The 20074-nt window shown below is 45.0% G+C and overlaps 1 protein-coding gene and 1 long non-coding RNA gene across 6 annotated transcripts in view; both read right to left on the bottom strand.

Annotated features, from left to right (window-relative positions):
* AUTS2 (activator of transcription and developmental regulator AUTS2) overlaps positions 1-20074 on the bottom strand; it is a 1104184-nt gene that overhangs the window by 32509 nt on the left and 1051601 nt on the right. The gene's annotated exons all lie outside the window — the stretch shown is intronic.
* The window catches only part of LOC123784717 (uncharacterized), a 45299-nt gene continuing 31449 nt past the window's right edge, over positions 6225-20074 (bottom strand). The window contains exon 2 of the long non-coding RNA XR_006777538.2: positions 6225-20074. This exon is cut by the window's right edge and continues 21692 nt beyond it. This is a non-coding gene — a long non-coding RNA (uncharacterized LOC123784717).

Here is a 20074-nt window from a genome sequence, read left to right as displayed (position 1 = left end):
TTTGATACAAGTTCTCTGGGGAAAATGGGGCTGCTAGTACTTTAGTAGAATAAAAACCTACAACTTCTGTGGAGGAAAATTTGGCAACATTTAGCCAAGAAACTAAAGGAGCTCAGTGAAGATTTAGTTTATAGACACAATAAAACACCATCATGCTTTGAACTGCAAGTTTGGAAAGAACTACAATGTAATCATTTGGGAACTGGTTACATATAAATCTGATACTTCCATACAATGGAGGAAGTTAAAAGTAATATATATTCATTTTTACTTTGTGCATAGAGAAGCTTTAGAAGAGTGCCTGAGACAGCAGTTAGCAGTGGTCCCCTGTTTGGGAGCTCAGGCAGGAGAACCAGACGGATGGGGAGCTGGAGGAGGGGGAGACATTGACTGTAAACATACATACATATTGAAATTTTTCAATCATGTGCTCATGTTACCTATTAAAATTCTTAAAAGAAAACTGGTACATTTAAGAATAGTCTGAGCGAGGACCAAAAAAAAAAAAAAAAAAAAAATCACGGCAAACAAAACTGGGAATTTGAATAGTGGTGGGACCACAGACATGGAGAGCGTATGTTAAAGTAAGACACTAGAACGCACAAGTTTATATTAATAAATTGGAAAATAAAATGGATGTTATGAAAAGATATTACTAAAACTGACTCAAACACAAACCTGATCACAGAAGTAAACTGGAGAAGACTCAATGATAGACACCTTCCCCTCAACCCAGAAATACGTCCTAGGGATATTTAGTATTACAGACAATGTAGACAGAACCTATAAGAAAAAAACTATTCCTGTCATTTACATTAAAAACCAACACCAATATGAGAAAAGGAAGAGACAAAACGCTATTTACAAAAAATATAATTATCTAGCTAGAAAACACAATCAGCTGAAAAATATATGAGAACAAGAGAACTCCACAAAATACCCAAATAATCCCCCCCACAAACATCAGTAGCTTTTCTACACATCAGGAATAGTGAATAGAAAGTTAAACTGAGGGGCGCCTGGGTGGCACAGCGGTTAAGCATCTGCCTTTGGCTCAGGGCGTGATCCTGGCGTTCTGGGATCGAGCCCCACATCAGGCTCCTCCGCTAGGAGCCTGCTTCTTCCTCTCCCACTCCCCCTGCTTGTGTTCCCTCTCTCGCTGGCTGTCTCTATCTCTGTCAAATAAATAAATAAAATCTTAAAAAAAAAAAAAGTTAAACTGAAAAAAAAAAAAAGACCCCCTTTACAATAACAAAAGTCATATAATACTTGGAAATAAATATAACAAGAAAATGATAGGGTGTATAAAGTCTCGGAAACATACCCTCCAAAATGCTTTGATAATTCTATGTTCAAGGGCATTTTATGATGAGAGAGAGGGAGAGAGAGAGAAGTCAAAGCCACTTAAGAGGTGTTTCTCTTTAGAGGGTATCACCCCTAGGTGGAGATTTCAAACTTTGTGAAAGTGTGTTTGGCTGTCACAGTGGCTGGAGGGCGCTGGTGGCTCTTAGGGACCTTAGAGGTACTGGCATATGAAGGATAATGTCACACATTTCAGTTAATGTCCTAAAATCCCACTGGACATTTGTGCAGGTGGAAAATCTAGAACCTGACTCGGTTTTCATATATAAACACAAAATAATTTTCTGCATAGTTTTAATACACACTGGATTTTCCAGGAACGCAACTATGGTATGCTGCTATGTCTGTTAAGTCCTGTTGTTATGAATAACCAAGGGTTGGCTGTTCACCATTTGGGAATATCGTGACACCAATGGTATGGCTGCTCCTGGCATTTTGATCACCAAGTCGCATGTACCTACATGACTCTGCTTTCATAGCAACCATACTTATAGACGCTTCTATGCAAAGATTCGAGCATCATTGTTTTCCAACGTAAATAAGTATTTTCGTACTTAAAAACATATTATGTTATTGCAAATTACTTGCTACTTGTTTCTCCTTTACTTTTCATTAGGGCTTTACAGGTGTTTTAAAAGCACGTGTATAGATAGGCATCTAACTATATATTTTGTTCCAGAAAGTAAAGAATTAAAAGTGCATTATAAAATGTTTCTTATAGGGGCGCCTGGGTGGCATAGCGGTTAAGCGTCTGCCTTCGGCTCAGGGTGTGATCCCGGAGTCCTGGGATCGAGCCCCACATCAGGCTCCTCCACTATGAGCCTGCTTCTTCCTCTCCCACTCCCCCTGCTTGTGTTCCCTCTCTCGCTGGCTGTCTCTATCTCTGTCAAATAAATAAATAAAATTTAAAAAAAAAAGTTTCTTATATTATACAAAAAGGGCATTGGGTGTGCTGGGGTTGAGATTTGCTGTGTTATGTCCCTGTGAAGAACTACTAGGTTTCTGGAAGCCCAAAAAGTTATGGCAAAAATACCGTAACTATTCCAAGGGGTTGTAGTGGAAATTAAGTTCTTTCCACAATGTAGAGCACAAAATAAAAGATCAGTGTTCCCAAAACTACTGCAGAAAATAATTTCATGGAAAATATTTCGTGACAAAATTACTACCAAGTAAAATAAAGTACGCTATCACCATTTTGGTCTCAGCGCTAAAAATGATGTGCGTAAATGTGTCTGCGCACACACAGAGAAAACACGAGGAAGATTTACGTCAAAACGTTAACTGTAATCCCATCATCCATAAATAACCACAGACTCTCATTTTTAAACTTGTGTTTTTCAACTTTCCAAGTTTTCTTTAGTGAATATGTACTATTATTGTAAAAGAAAAAAAAACATCGCAGCTGACCCCTGAAAAGGACAGGTTTGAAGAGGGCAGGTAGGTCCACATACAGGTAGATTTTTTCGATCAGTACTGTACAATACTGTGAATTTTCCCTTCCTTATAATTAAGCATATTATAAACATTCTCTTTTCTTTGACTTAGTTTATTCTAAGAATACAGTATATACTATGTGTGGAAAATATGTGTTAAACAACTGTTTGTTACTGGTGAGGCTTCTGGTCAACAGTAGGCTGGCTATTAGTAAAGTTTTTGGGGAGCCCTAAGTTACGCGTGGATTTTTTACGGTGTCAGAGGGGGTGTCAGGGCTCCTAAGCCCCAGGTTGTTCAAGGGTCAACCGTGTATTTTAAAAGGAGTTCCGTCATGGACGATATATCTTCCAGCATTGAAGAAGTCAACTCAGAAAGTGACTGTTCAAGTCAAACTGCTTTACCTACTAGATGGAATTTTTCAGAAAGTTCTTCACCCAAAGGACAGATCAATATTTGCCTTTCGGAAATGAGGCTAGGATATGGCCTTCTACCCACTCTGCAACATTTCCAACTGGCTCTACTGGGTGTCTTTGGACAGAAAGGAGCTGGTGAACACGGATGATTAAGAAGGAGGCACAAAGAGAAGTCGAAGAACCCTCTTGTAAGCGCATTTATTTCTATGTTTCTGGTCTTTTCACTGGGTTAGAAAGCCCTATGATGGCTTACTCACGACAAGGTCATTACTGTAGCAAATATGAACAAGACATCAAGAAAACTCTGTGGGGCCCTGGCCATGAGGCAGCGTACCCACCCGCCTTTCTGAAATGTCTGACCCGCAGCATCTAGAAATGGGTATGTCCTCTGTTTACATTATTCTGTCTTCTAGTTCACTTCTCTACTTCTTTGTCCAAATGACAGAGCCACGAAGACCTCACCACGCAGAAGGAATGAAGACTAATAAGCCAAATAAGGCGGGGGGGGGGGCAAGAAACCCAGACTTTCAATTAAGGCACAGTGGGAATAATATTAATAAATGTTGCGAGGTTCTGCATTAAAAAGCCTAGAAACATATGAAAGTGTCACATTTCTGCGAATCGACACTGAATAATTTCAAGCTTACTAGCCATATCCATCCTTTAAACACCTTCTCGCCTCTTCTTGTACCTCCAACAAAATCTCCTTTTTAGCAAAGACCGCGTATTTTGTATATACTTATTAAAACAAAAATTGCACTACTGAATTTATTCAGCAACACTGTGACCTCTCCCCAAGTTTTTTATTCTGTCACTACAGCTCCACATTCCAATGGCGTTTTGCAGAAAAAGTCTACCGTCTCCAACATACACCTCTCGTTATATTTCCTCCTCTCCCTCTTTTCTTCAAATCATTAAACAGAGACCAGTTTGTTCCATTAGCAGGATTCAATTACTCGAACGAATGGAAGGATGACATTCAGCCTTGCAGCTCTTCTTCTCGGTCACTGAAACTGTACAAATAAATTGAGGAAAACCCACTGTTTGTTCAAGGCAAATTAATTTTCAAACACTGCAAGAGTGGGAGATCAGGGATGGTGGGTGCTTGGCAGGGCTCAAAGAGATTCCATTCTGTACTTGTCATTTTGTGTAAACATTAATTACCATCTGGGAGGCTAAGCTCTGGGCTGAAGCCTGTATTGCAAACCTCCGAGGGCTCTAAGGTTCCTAGTAAAAGCAAAATCCCAAACAGGAAAAAACAGTCATTGCATCTGGCAAAACACCAGCCAGCCCACTGGGAAAGGTGTGCGGGGACCAGCAGGTTAGGGGCTGCTGTCATCACAGAAGCATATTTGGATATCACTTAGTTTCCAAGATTAACCTACGAATGAGAACTGAAGGAAAATCAACAGACGACAGGTGAGTGTCCTTACACTTGTTTCAAGTTTATCCCGTATAAGCCTCGCACCGCCAAAAGCACCAACCCTTACGTGTATGCCTGTGTTTCTGATGCCTTAAGGCCAAAAATCTGTCTTCAGGGGATCAGGCTTGGAGATGCAGACTGCAGCCCACCAGCAGGACTTCCTCCTATGGAACGTGGGCCGTAAAGGTCAACCTGGGCTTGCGTTGTATTTCTTTTGTAGTTTCTAGCAAATCAGAACAATGGAGGACCATGCTGGTGAAGGACCAGAATGAGGAGAAAAGTGGATTGTGATCTACTGGGGGTCAAGATGGGGGCATAAAAAAGTCTTGACCAAACCCAAGAGTGTCAGTGTCCTGGGTGTAATCAGGTTTTTCATGTCATACAAGGAAAAGGCTGGTGTCACTTCACACCAGCCCTGCCCCAGGTCCTGAGGGTACCAAGATGGACAAGAAACCGCCCCTAGACTTCCAGGAGCTGGTGGCTGAGAGCATACAACGCGGTGTGGAGGAAAAAAGATGGGAACGGCCGTCAGGCGTACCCGCGGACTTCGGGTTCAGTGTTTGTTTTCTGTAAGGTTCAGAGATAAGCTTAGCTAATCAGAGCTAATGAAGATATTTTATTGATTTTGAGTTATCGATGGTCAGGAACTTTTATCTATAACACAGTCCTGCTGAACTGGCCCCAAGGACCAGTCTTAGGCCCAAAGCAACTGAACTGTGTCTTGGGATGTGTACAGACGTGACACGAGAGACAAGGTATCGGAGGATAAAATCTCCAATCACGTCAAGAACACTGGAAAAACTCCAAGTTCTAGTTTCCGAGAGAAAGCCCAAGCTTCCGTGCTTTGGCCTCAAAGACATCTCCCCATTATTTTTGCTTGCGTCCTTCCGCCAGTCTCCATGTTCATCAGCTGGACGAGATCACCTCCTGCTTGGTTTCTAATCCGCAGCACCTCTCTACCTCTGCCCTCCGGCCCCTCCCGTGGGTCGCAGCTTCCTGGCCCGTCCTCATCAGCCCTGTCTGACTGTTGACCAAGTGCCCACATGACCCTGTGTGCGTGTACACACACAAACACAACCACCTTTAAGACCAGTGCCCGCCTGACACTTAACAAGATACTGCTGTGTCTCTAGGGCATGACAAGGAGTCTTAACAAGGGAAGGTTCTAGAAGGATCTTTAACCACATGTCTGGATTCATGCAACATGGCCTGCCTGCTCTGAGTAAACAGCAAATCTAGGCCCGAGGCTATCACCCTAAGAAAAGCTACAGCACACATTCCCTAGACTTGAAGACCACAAGGAGCCCATTTGCTTATTTTGGAAATTCTCCAAAAGGTGGGACCAAAGCACTGAAAATAAATGATAACTTTAGGTATATATATTTTCCTGGTACCTAACCACCCTACCTTTCACATTGAGAACAATCAGGTGGGGCTATGAATGAGAAGGAAAGAATGTCATCTTTCTCAAGGCAGCCCATCCTCCAGTATCTTCATAGCTAAGTGTAACTGAGGGCTCAAAGCTCATGGACGCCCACAGATCTGTTTACAGATGGAACACCTTCCTCACGATCCTGTGGCCTGCTGCTCACTTTTTTTTTTTTAAAGATTTTATTTATTTATTCAACAGAGATAGAGACAGCCAGCGAGAGAGGAAACACAAGCAGGGGGAGTGGGAGAGGAAGAAGCAGGCTCATGGCGGAAGAGCCTGACATGGGGCTCGATCCGACAACGCCGGGATCACGCCCTGAGCCGAAGGCAGACGCTTAACCGCTGTGCCATCCAGGCGCCCCCCGCTGCTCACTTCTAACGTCTCTGGCTGAGGGTTTCATGTTCGGAGCCAGAAGGGGAAGTAATCACGAGGCCGACCTGATCCTGGTCACCTTCTTTTTTTTTTTTTTTATTTTTTAAAGATTTTTATTTATTTATTTATTTATTTGACAGAGATAGAGACAGCCAGCGAGAGAGGGAACACAAGCAGGGGGAGTGGGAGAGGAAGAAGCAGGCTCACAGCAGAGGAGCCTGATGTGGGGCTCGATCCCATAATGCCAGGATCACGCCCTGAGCCGAAGGCAGACGCTTAACCGCTGTGCCACCCAGGCGCCCCTAATCCTGGTCACCTTCTAAGGCAAAAATGCTTTGGTGTAGTATGTCCTTTTGTTTGGCCTCTTACTGTGATAAGCAATCTTTCTTGGATCTGTACGTGTCTGTGGTATCAATATGCTTATGATATTCTGGGGCTATGGAACGAGGCATCTTGCTAATAACATTCACACTCTAAAAGGTTATCATGCCCATGGAGGTTGGCAAATGACTGGCTCCCGGTTAAGCCTTATTTTCGACCCTTTGAATTTTACCAAAGATGATTTTTCTCAAGGACAAAGGGAAAAGCCACCAGCACCAAAGATGGTACGGAAATATTACCAATCAGTGTAATATTGTGTGCTTTGCACACTGTGACCTGTTTTATCTGATTTCAGGAACAGATTAGACAATCACTGGGACCCATTTAGTAAAGACGCTGCGTGGGGGTATGATGATGGCAGGTTAGAACGTCCATCTTTCGAGGCTATCCTTGGCTTCTCCTCGGCTCCCAGGCCATACATACACACAAATATTCCCCAACCCCAGGTTTCTTCTTAACCCTCTGCAATGCAGGGCTATAACGTACCAGCTGAGCTTCGGGCAGACCTAAGTTCCGGTCAGCAAGGGCTCACTCTCTCACTGCTTCAGAGTCCGCCAGAACACGCACACTTGCACTGGGTGTTATACGCAACTAATGAATCATCGAGCCTTACATCGGAAACCGGGGATGTACTGTATGGTGACTAACAGAATAAAAAATCATTAAAAAAAATACACTGTTGATAAGACTAAGTTCAATCATGAGTCATAAGTATCAGATATTAATAAATTTTATTTATATTAAAAAAAAAAGAACACGCACACTTTATCCCTCTAAAATGAGAGCGTCACCTGCATCAGGCAATATCCCTGTATCTACTTCTTTTCCCTCAAAGTCCCCTCTTTTCAGGGTGCAGGTATCAAAAAGAAGGTCTTAGGTTAGCCTGGTTTGAAAGAGTGAAGCCAATCTTGGAGAGGCCTCCTAGTGGCAACTAAGTCTTTCTGTTTGGGAGAGAAGGGAGGAAGGGATCACAGACACCAGGGCATGGGGACTACTCTGGCCCTGGGCCCATGCTGTGCCAAGAGAGCTGCAGGGTGGGGCGGGGGTTGGGGGCTCACTCGCACAAGCAATGTTAGTGCCTCAGTCACTTTTCCACCGAGTCCACACAGCTGTCACTTGGCGAGTAGTCGAGGACGACACTACTCCTTCCAGGCATCACCAAATATCCTAAAACCAATGTTTGCGCAATGCATGGTGGGAAAAGCTCCAAGAGCCACTCCTGTTCTCAACAGGTCACTGTGGGAAGTGGGTTTTGCCTTGGGAAATAGTTACCATGCTTTGGCAATGACTGTTCCATCAGCTTTCAGACATGCCTGCCTATACTCCTGAGGACAGATGACAAAACTCCCCAAGTCTGTTCAAACAACCTGCTATGGCCCACGGGACCCGGGTGATGCCAAGCGCTTGCAATCTGTCTGAGTAGCTTACGTGCGAGCACCACAGATGCCTCTGGAATGATTCTATGAAAGTTGCCTTTTCCCCTGATACCATAGAGCCTTTGATTTTCTAGTTAAAGGAGAAAGACCAGGGAGAAGAGGACTCGGACAATTTCTCTAAGTTTCGACCTTTCTGGTCCCAAACCATCGGCCACCTCATACTGCGATTCCAATGTATTCTAGAAACTGGCTATTCCAAGTGTGGTCTGAAGACCAGCAACGCTAACATCACCCGGGATCTTGTTATAGAGTTAAATTCACAGCCCCCATCCATATGCAAGTTCGAGTGTGCAAAGCACTGTTCTAGAGGCTACTAGGAGTGCTGGAAAGCCTCAGCAAGCCCCGTGACTGAGGGACACCATCCGCAAGGTCCCCAATCTTTCCATGTCTCCATCTCCCCACGCCCACTGTTAGAAACTACTTCCTTCATTCCTTCCCAGGTAGGTTCTTTACCAGCATGTAAGCTGCTGCAGGGGCAGGGTGATGGGAGGCGGATCAGAAGCTGCCTCCAGTACTGGACATAGTTATGAAATCTAGTGACAGTGAGCTCTTACTCGCAGTGATTATTTCCTTTCCTGGCTCCATACACATTCAATGGATCGCTCAGCATGTAAAACAGGGAGTTACAGAGTCTTGCCTGTAAGCACGGCCATGAGCCACCTTCAAGGACCTGATAACTGTCACATGGAAGAGGAGGCAGATCTACTGCGATGACATCATGCGCAGAACTGAGACCAAAGGATGTGTATTGTAGAGCGAACTTTCCACCTGAAAGAGCCCGGGCTGCCATGGAGGGGACCAAGCTAACGATCTGTTTTGCTCTTCACTGGAAGTGTCGAGAGGACATTCGTGTCATGAACGACGATGACCAAAATTCTGAGGAGTGAGTCAGTCGTGGAATGGAAGGAGCCTGGACTACATGACTTCTGAGATTCCATGAGTTTCCTGCTAAGATGTTGGTGGCGCGTTCCTCGGAAGAACATCATCATGTCTTTATTTTCCTTTCCCGTTCCAGAACTCAATCTTCTCCAGTATTTCACCCGGAGGTCGATGAACAACTATCCCCCTGATTTGCACAGATTCTGAAATGCCACATCTGAAGTTACAAACTAAGAATCCCGACACCAAGTGACTAGATAGAGTTTGCTAAAAAATAGAGTATATGTGTATGTTGGGGGGGGTATTGTGTTGTGCCCTATATTTGAAATATTTTATCTTTTTCAAAGAATAAGTCAACCGTTCCTTAAATCGATTTTTCTATAAACCACCCATGTAATAAATACTTGGGAGGAAACTAGAATCTCTTGCCATTAGTTCATCACCTGCCATTATTTCTTTATCCTTAACATATTGCAGAAAAAGGAAACGTGTTCAACTATAAAATCTGAAGCCCCACGTCCAGAAGGCAGTCCAGGAGGGCAGGGAGAATGACGAGGACACCAGCCTAACAGAAACTAGCTATGTGTGGCACGCCACGGTGTAATGGTTAGCACTCTGGACTCCGAAACCGCCGACCTGCTTGAGTCGCCTCTCAGTTCTGAAATGCTAAAATCACTCTCCGGAAATAAACAGTGGGAAACTGTAACCGTCCCTGGGGTAGAGGTGGGACTAGGGTAAGTCACCAAAACAGCAGCATTGCCTCCCACTTACGGCTATAATCCTGGAAGGCCAAATCCAAAGTGGAGGCTTGGGACACCTACTGTCACAATGACTGCAACCCTCCTGCAAATACCTGAACTTTATCTTCAGAGAGGTGTTCAAACCAGAATGGCAGAAGGTAATAAGGCATTTGTTTTGTTTCTTTTGCAAATGCCTGAAGACCATGTACACCTGGCTGTCCCACCATCATCCCTGGGTTCAATGTGACTAAAATCAAGCCCACCCCACCCCTTGGGCTCCTCCATAGCCATCTTTGAAGCTCAGAATCACAGCAGCTATGTATTTACGTTACTCAATGGCTCAGGTGTGAATACTACTTATTTAACACAAAGAAAACAATGGTTTCAGATCTTCTGTTCCCTAACAGCCTGAGCCTATAAATCAGATCATGCTGTCAAGGCAATCCCCTGTTGGAAATTCTCCAATGGCTTCTCCCCATATATAGAAAACTCCCCCAGCTCCTCCCCACTGCCCCCTGCTGTACTCTTGCTCTGCTAAGGACCACTTCGAGAAGTTCCACACTCCTGTCCTCCCCACTTTACACACAGACAGGTGCTTCTGAATTCCACCTTCCAGAGTCCTGTTTTCATCAACCGACCTTGCTGTAAGTCTTCTCCAGTTCCCACAACCCCTGGCAACCACTCTAACCCTGTGATGAACTTCTATTTTAGACACTTAATGCCCGTGAGACGTAGCAGGCATTTAGTAGATATTGTATTGGTATTTTAGTACATGACTAGTGTTTCGAGAGGAGGAGGGGACCTCTTAAAATCTTTGTCTTTATTTCAATCCCAAGCACAGTGCCTTCCATATAGTGAGTACTCGATAAATATTTGATTTCTTTAGGCACATAATAATCAATTTACAAAATCTAAGTAAGTTTCTTTATATCTGCAATTCAAAAGGAAAAAATCCCTATAATGAGAAAAATACGCAATAAACAATTACACATTAAGCCAGAAAAATCATGTCTCTTTGGAGTTATTTCCATAATTGAACATTATACTGCAATAAAATAATAGTATGAAACACAAGCAAATGTAAAATAATTGGAAGCTATTATGAAGTTTAAGCATCCATTTTTGATATATAATAAAACTAATGTTCTATTTTGAATCAAAAGATTCCAATAGTTTTGGGGTTTTTTTGTACAACAGAAAAAGGCAGGGCAATCAAAAGCCCATCATTTTCCAGGAGAGAGATCTTAATCATCACAGGTAGCTAATGCCTGTCTACGAATATGATTACGCTGGATCTGAGTCGTCTACGGACTTTAAGAGTACAGCCATGCAATTTTACGTGTGTTGAAAAATGAGGAAAGGTACATAGCTGTGAACCTGGGGAACAGTCACGGGGAGGTGTCAGTTCACCTGCAGTCTTTATTTATTTATTTTTTTTAAAAGATTTTATTTATTTATGTGACAGAGAGACAGCCAGCGAGAGAGGGAACACAAGCAGGGGGAGTGGGAGAGGAAGAAGCAGGCTCCCAGCGGAGGAGCCTGATGTGGGGCTTGATCCCAGAATGCCGGGATCACGCCCTGAGCCGAAGGCAGACGCTTAACTACTGAGCCACCCAGGCGCCCTCACCTGCAGTCTTTAAATTTTCAACAGAACACCGAGTTTGGATTCACAAAGGTGATACGGAGTCAAATGATTGTCAAATCAGCCTAATGCACTCATGATGAGAAAACCAAAGTAAAAACATCTTTTAAGAATGAGCGAAAGAGAAACTGTTAAAAACGAAATAGAAAAATTACCCAGCAATGAAGCACCAAGGAGGAGAACGTGCTAGAAAGAATGATACCTTCACAAAAATGGAGTCCAAGGTACATGGGGTTGGAGGGGGAGGGAGCCCGCGGCCAGGTGAGGGTACACGCAGGCAAGGCAGGCACCGGAGCTGAACAGAGACGCAGAGACATCCCAGAGCCTAAAGGGTGGGGTCTCCAAGTTGCTGTTGCTGTTTGCACCCTGTCGTCGTCCCCAGGCTCGCCTGCTGCACCCAGCCGAACACCATCACGGGTGCGACACCGGCTGCTCCCCATGTTCCCAGAGGCCATGCCGGTTGACCGAACCGAAATGTGCCCATTTTAAATGCCTTGCTCAGGTGCTAAGGAAGGCTTTGGATCAATCCTAAGGCAGAACTGAAGGCCATTCTGAAGTCCTGACCTTAAAGACAGGAGGGGGGCAGCTTAGAAAGAGCAAGATAAAACCGAGGGCACTGGGCTAATGTCTAATGTCCCCAGACCGGAAACGTGCTTGCCCACAACCTGGTCTGTTCCACCAGAGACAAATGGCCGGGAGTCATTCACCCCGGGAGTCTATTTTTTTTTTTTTAAGATTTTATTTATTTATTTGACAGAGATAGAGACAGCCAGCGAGAGAGGGAACACAAGCAGGGGGAGTGGAAGAAGCAGGCTCATAGCGGAGGAGCCTGATGTGGGGCTCGATCCCATAACGCCGGGATCACGCCCTGAGCCGAAGGCAGACGCTTAACCGCTGTGCCACCCAGGCGCCCCCACCCCGGGAGTCTATTTTTAACCACTGACACTGGTTATGTTTCTCTAGACCCTGGTTTATTCAGATCTATAAATTGCTTGATCCTCATAACCACGCCTAGGACAAATGATTCTTTTTTTTTTTTTTTTTTAAAGATTTTATTTATTTATTCGACAGAGATAGAGACAGCCAGCGAGAGAGGGAACACAAGCAGGGGGAGTGGGAGAGGAAGAAGCAGGCTCATAGCGGAAGAGCCTGATGTGGGGCTCGATCCCATAACGCCGGGATCACGCCCTGAGCCGAAGGCAGACGCTTAACCGCTGTGCCACCCAGGCGCCCCAGGACAAATGATTCTAGTTGAAATTGGGTATTTTCAAAGCACTAGGTTGAGAATTCAAATATCCCCACAGGAAAATAACACCCACCTCCCAGGTTTAAAATAAAACTTACCTCCCCAAAGCGAGAACAATTTAAAAATGCTTTGCCAACAGTAGGGGCTCAAAACACATTCGTTTAATTCCTCTCCTACAGGAAAATGGTGGGGGGAGGAATTATCAGTCACCCCACACTTTTAATCACCCCTTCCTTCTCTCTTCAGGTACCACCCAGAATCTTCGGTTCAATGTCTTGTACACGAGAAATGACCGCAGCTCCCAGGCCAAGTGGCCAAGGCCAATGGGTCTTGAAGGCTACGTATCTCACAAAAAGGTGCAATACAGATACGATTTTCCAGTCAGTCAGAGTTGGGGACTGGGGGGAACAGATGTAAACAAAATAAAACCCATCAACTGGAAAAGAAAGCGTGTCCTGCCTAGAGGCAATGAAATCTTAATCCTCTGTAATGCACCACAAATTCCACAAACATAACCAGGGATGTTTTTCCTTCAAAACCCCAGATCAATTCACGGCAAATGTTTAAATCTTTTTGAGCACAAAGAAACACAGTTTTCTGTCGACCCTAACAAAGACATGTAATTATAAGAGCATGCGGTCTGAAGAAGACACACCTTGGTGAGCCTGTGTGGTACAGGACTGTATAAAGAAACACTAATAACACAAAGGGAAGTGTGTTTATGAATAGTGACTGGATTGGTGCAATTCAATGAATAAATGGAGAAGCTGAAATTATATTAAGTTCCGTTTATTTTATTTATTATTTTTTTAAAGTAAGTTCCACGCTTAGTGTGGAGCCCAACGCAGGCTCGAACCCGTGACCCTGAGATCAAGACCTGAGCCGAGATCAAGAGTTGGAGACACCCAGGAGCCCCAATTTAGATTTTTCCCTAAATGAGTAGAACTTGTATTTGCCTTATGACACAATTTGGAGAGGCAATAAATATATTGTTCGGAAATTAACCGGATTCCCATTCTGGCTTTGTCACTAATGAAGTAATAACCTTCACCTCTTAGAGCTTTGATTTCCTCATCTGAATCTAAGAGGAGCCTGGGCCTCCTGATTTCTGGGGTTCTTTCTAATTTCAAGAGTCTGTGATTATATTGGCACCTTGGCCTATTTTCAGTTAAGGCCATCAACAAATCACACCTGTGTAAATGATACAAAGTGAAATTTTATTTTTAAACTAGAAATTGCAATGGGTAAAATACAAGTCTTTCCTCTGTGCTGTTCCTCAAGAAACCATCTCTTGAACAGGAAGAGCCATTCAAACTCCACCTTTCAAATTTAGAGAAATCTGCTAACTGCAACAAGGGACCAGACTTATAAAATACTCTTTTGGCTGGAGGGGACTTGGGAAGGGGCTAGATGAGCCAAGTCTGTCTCTTTAACATTTGTTTTCATTCCTCCTAATAAAAATAAACTAGTCTTCAAGACTAGGAGCGCCTTGGGAGTGAGTGGGCCTTACGACGTACGCAGCTTTATATTCCCGGGGCCTGGAACACTTTAAGAACACAAAAGATGTTTTACCAATCAAGTGAGAAACAGAATGAGGCAACAGAATGAAGGGCCGCTGGTCTACCACTTGTTTTGAAAACATGAACTGGTTCCACTGTGAATGCTGGGCTTGCTCGCGGGCAATCCTTCTGCAAGAAACACTAGGTGAACGCGGGGGACCGCACGGAGCTGAACCAAGCCCACAGGAACACGCGGACTGCGCACACTTTGCACCCCTGCCTGCTACCTGGGCTCACTGTGTACATTTGGGGCTCGCCGTCCACACCCGGTGTCGCGACTTTCCACTTTCTCACGGTAACTCACAAGCTGCAACCCTTCTAACATCCTCTTCCACAAGCCGCCTTTGGGCCTTTTCCAAGGCAAGGGCCATATTTACTGGAGCACTTACGTATTTCTTAACCATTTTTAAAAAAAGATCTTATTCATTTATTTGAGAAAGAGAGAGAGAGAGAGTGAGGGAACATGAGCCAGGGGGAGAGGCAGAGGGGGAGGGAGAAGCAGCCTCCCCGCTGAGCAGGGAGCCCCATGCAGGTCTCGATCCCAGGACCCTGAAATCGTGACCTGAGCTGAAGACAGACGCTTAACTGACTGAGCCACACAGATGCCCCATTTCTTAGCCATTTAACACATGTAAAACTAAGTTGCTATTTTTATAAGGTTCCTAAAAAAAAGAAATAACTGTGAGTGATGAAATTTTTGTATTCCTAACCCATTTTCCCTCTAAGGCCTACAGCTGCAATTATTCCGTTGTGCACCGCACGGTGGGTTTTTAGGAACACGCACGCGTCGTTATAGCAGAGCTGACTACACAATTAAGTGAATCCACGACAGAGAGAACCTTGTCTTACCAGGAATGGATCAACAGTCAGTCCAGGGGAAAGTGTCTAGTGGGCTGCAAAAGGCATTCGGGTATTGTCCTCTTCCACTTACTCACCAATTAACTTATTTATTGATATGCAGAAATTGAGAGAGCGAATATTTTTGACTCATTCATTCAACAGAACTACATGAAGCTTACAGGCTAGGAGCTAAGTGTCGGAGAGAGAAGAGAAAGATGATGAGGTGTGATTACTATCCTGGCGGAACTCATGTCTGAATGGAGGAAAGACATAAACAGCTATAATGCAGTGTAGTGAACGCTCTAATGAACGTGTCACAAAGTCCTCTGCAATCTCAAAGGAAGGAAGGACTAACTCTCAATGACAGAAATACGAATCCCCAAAGCTTAACAAGCTGAAATAAATGATGGGTTAAAAGAAGAAAAGAAAGGAACTACAATAGCACCCATTGTTAAGTGTGTACTTAAAACCTTTAGGACTTTTAAAAACCTGGTACGACTAAGCCTTGCCTCTCCTTACCTTTATTTGAAAACAGTTGGTACTGGCATTCACTTTGCAGTAAGCTCAAATCAGCCAAAAGCAATCCTACTGCAAGTATTGGCTGTCGTAAGAAAAATGGATAACCGAGAACATCGGGAGAATCGGGTTCTGCAAACCCTCCTCTACAGGGGCCCTAGGTAAGATGGAATGAATTCAGAGGATGAGGAACAGAATCAAAGCCCTGTCTCCTTGGTAGTGGCTGCAGGAAGGGGGAAGGGAGGAGGGCAGGAAGCCCTGTGGTCTTCCAATATCTGGAGGGCGGGCTGTCTTTTGGAAGAGGAAGTAGGCTTGTATGACAGGATCCAAGGGGGAACCGCTACATGGGAAACAGACTTCAGCCCACCAGAAATGAGACTTTTCTAAAATAGAACAGAACTCCTGGAAAGGTGTCTCGGGGGTGTTCAAGCACAGGCTTCGTGACCATCGCACAAGGAAGCTACAGACAGAAGACTGACAAAAGGCTGAGTCCAGGGTCATCTTCCAGATCTCTCTCCAGTCAAAAGATTCTGTGATTCCAGTTATTAAAAATGAGCTTTGTGATTCTAAGGCAGGCCACAATTCTTCTCTATCTCCTAACTTTAGAGCTGGATACCTCACCGAAATCATGCTGTCTGGTGCTTTCTTACAGATAAAGAATCGATGATACAGGAAGAACAAAAAGCCTAAGGAAGAGGTCAGGAAGAGTACCCACGGGTAACCAATCAATGATCTTACACCTATATAATGCTCCCACCGACCACAGACTGACTGACTTTCTTTCTTTCTTTTTTTTAATATTTTATTTATTTATTTGACAGACAGCCAGCAAGAGAGGGAATACAAGCAGGGGAGTGGGAGAGGAAGAAGCAGACTCCCAGCGGAGGAGCCTGATGTGGGGCTCGATCACAGGACCCTGAGATCATGCCCTGAGCCGAAGGCAGACGCTTAACGATGGAGCCACGCAGGCGCCCCGACCACAGACTTTCCATCAGAACCAAAATGAGCGGTATCACCTCACACCTGTCAGGATGGCTAGAAACAACGAGTGCTGGCCAGGGTGTGGAGAGAAGGGAACCCTCGTGCGCTGCTGGCGGGAACGTAAATTGGCGCAGCCATGGGGGAAGATAGTAGGGAAGGTCTTGAAAAAATTAAAAATAGAACTGCCATGTGATCCAGCAATTCCACTTCTGGGTATGTATCCAAAGGAAATAAAAGCACTAATTTGGAAAGATACTTGCACCTTTATAGTCATTGCACCTTTATTTACAGGCAGCCGAGACGTGGAAGCAGTCCGAGTGTCCATCGACCGATGAATGGGTAAGGATGGTGTGGCGTGGGTCTACAATGGAATATTACTCAGCCATAAAAAAGAATGGAAGCTTGCCATTTGCTGCAACGTGGATGGACCCCGAGGGCATCACACTGAGAGAAATAACTCAGAGAGAGAAAAATAATACTGCAAGATTTCGCTTAGATGAGATATCTAAAAAACGGAACAAACAAAACAAAACTCCTAGAGAACAGCCTGGAGGTTGCCAGAGGAGAGGCGGGTTGAGGGGTGAAAAGGGTGAAGGGCATTAAGAGATACAAACTTCCACTTACAAAATAAACGCGTCATGGACGTGTAATACACAACACGGGGAAGAGAGTGAATAATACTGTAGGGGCTTTGTAGGGTGACAGGTGGTAACTACACGTCCCAAGGTGATCAGTGCATGATACACGCAGATGTCGAATCGGGGTGCTGTACCCCTGAACTAACAGAATACTATATGTCAGCTGTACTTCGATAAAAAACAAAACCCGAACCCAAGACTTTCCATTTCCTTTCCTCCCCTGGATCCTTGCGGCAAGCATGTCCGCGAGGCTGGCAAGGGCCCAGGGAGAGGCTGGGGTCCCTCCCGGCGGACCTGGCTGGCCGAGCGGCTGTTCTGGCAATCCTGGGAGCATTCCACCTCAGAGCGAGTAGCTGGTAAAAGTGGATCTCGGTTTGTTTCTGGATCTAGATTTTCGGTGTGGGTGCTGCAGCCCTCCCCTCGGCGAGAGGTTTCGAAGAAGAGCTGCATGGAACACCCCTCATTCCAGCAGAGGACACGTGATCCTGCCTGGTAACAAACACGTGGCTGGAAATTTCTCCACGACTGGCTAGCCAAGGCAGGGCGGGCAAGGCCTCAAAACCTTGACCGGATGAAAGAGTAACAGCAAATCAAAACTTCCCCAGGGGATGTGCCCTCCACTGAGGGGGGTGGGGAGGTGGACTTCGCCTCTGCTCCATTCTCCAAGGGCCAAGAAGATGAACGCACACTCCAGCGTGTTAAGGACTCCAGTGACTAGAAAACCCACCCAACTGCGGTTGTCACATCGTTCCTTGCCAATGGTGAGAGACGCGATAAAATCACCTGTAAAGTGCCCGAGGCCACCCACCTTCCCTCCCTGGACGGTCAGCACTGCTCCCGGGGACTGAGCCCTGGGACCCTGACTGTGCATCACAGACCAGCCAGTGTCAAGCCCTCGCAGTTCCTCCTGGGTGGGGGCAGAGGGCTTCACGCTGGTTGTCCCCATGCCTGCCTTGCAGCGACAAGGCTTTGCAAACATACGTATGCCATACGTCCCCCAAATCGAAAAAAAACCAACAAGAAGGAAAAAAACCCAAAACGCTAGTCTAAGTGCTTCTGTGAAGCCTTTTCATCTGTTCTCACAGCACCACCCGTTTCTCTGACCAAGAAGACACGACCACCTTAAGAGTTACGGGTTCTAGCACCGGGAGAAAACACAAAACAACAAAACCATCATGTACAATAGAATTGGGGAATCACTGTGTTACCCACTTGAAACTAATTTAACAGTATGTTAACTATACTTCAATTAAAAAAAAAAAAAAAAGCAGTGAGAACCGTTGTGAGTTTCCCTTACCCGCTCTGCCCTCTCCCCCCGGAGACAACGGCCACTCACAAGTACAACTGCACATTTACCACCTGATGTCCGGGACTTCCCTCGAGGACATTAGTACCCGGACGACCCCACTTCCTAGTTCTTCGGAAAGTCTGCGGAAAGGCCCGTAACGTTGTGAAGCCTCCTAACCGCACAGCAGGGGATCTCACCATAACTCGGCCACAGCTCTTCATCTCAGTGTAGGGTTATGCCCAAGTTCGTGTATGAATGTCTTCGGCAGAAACTGTCAGTAGGGGTCTTTGTCAACTGTGTCTGCCTAAATTTTAAAACCTAATTAATTTGTATATCGAAATGCTTCTCTTTATTGCTAATTGGCCACAGTATAATAATTTGTCTATATTATAATATTTTACTGCTAATCACAACATCAATAAAACGGGCAATGACTTTTTTCTCTCCTCAAGGTTACCTACAGAGCCCTGGGGGCTCTGAAACAGATGAAGGAGAACTTCTTCTGGGGGCCCTCCTGGCTATTCCTTCTCTCCAGACTGCTGCACTCCTTGATAATAAAGGCACAAAGTAGCAGAGCCGTAAAGCGAAATGCATGTTGGTCCACTCTGGCAGCTAGCCCTTCCTCCAAAAATTACATATAAATGAGATATAACTGGATATCTAAGGTTAGGATATTTCTGTCCCACACCACTGGGCTTCAAAAATAAATTCCTTCAGTCTCAAAACCAGATTCCATTTTGATTCTAGAGATTATGCAGAATTTCCACTAGAGATGTTTCTAGAAGATGCGATGCTGGCAAAATCTCATTTTCTAGGTCCTTTCTGCCTGCAGGTGCTTAAGGCACAGAACTGTAAGGGGTAGGCTGAGAAAGTGTGCTCTCTGAGCACATGGAAAACCCAAGTAGGAACACTCTCGTGGGATCATTAGCTTCCAAGTATTATCCAAAGGTGTTTAACTCCTCGCCTCTCCTATTTATCACTGCTTACTCGGGTCTCTACCAGGTATGCATTAAAGGAGTGAAAGGAGAAGAACTTTTCTCCTTGTGAGCAGTTACGGTTTATGTTTTCGTCTGTGTAGAGAGTACAACTTGGCTAACGGAGGGACTGAATGAACCGTAAGACCCCTTCTCTCTGCTAATGTGGTGGAATGACAGAGAGGGCTGCGGGCTGGGGAACGCCCATGATTTACAAGGACGCAGAAGGGGCGAGAAGGTGGAACACCGGGGAACAGAAGGGCATATTTACGACTCTATCGTACAATCAATCTGGGTTATGTCTAGATCCTTCTAGCAGTCAGAGATGCACTTTGTGGTAACAATCTCCTCCCGAGTATATGAAATAGGAAATACAGGTCCGATAAGCTGGCTTTGGGGATGTAAAGAACAGTGCAGACATTTCTCATCTCGAGTACAGGTCAGCGTTTCCCACCCGTGCCCTCTTCACCATGACAAAGTCTTTCAACTCATGACCCCATCCATCAGCATCAACCCCT

Source organism: Ursus americanus, chromosome 2 (assembly GCF_024610735.1).
Source record: "Ursus americanus isolate L20-20 chromosome 2, mUrsAme1.1.p, whole genome shotgun sequence".
NCBI lineage: Eukaryota > Metazoa > Chordata > Mammalia > Carnivora > Ursidae > Ursus > Ursus americanus.
The sequence above is the reverse complement of the archived record's forward strand: the minus strand, read 5'-3'. Positions and strand labels throughout refer to the sequence as shown.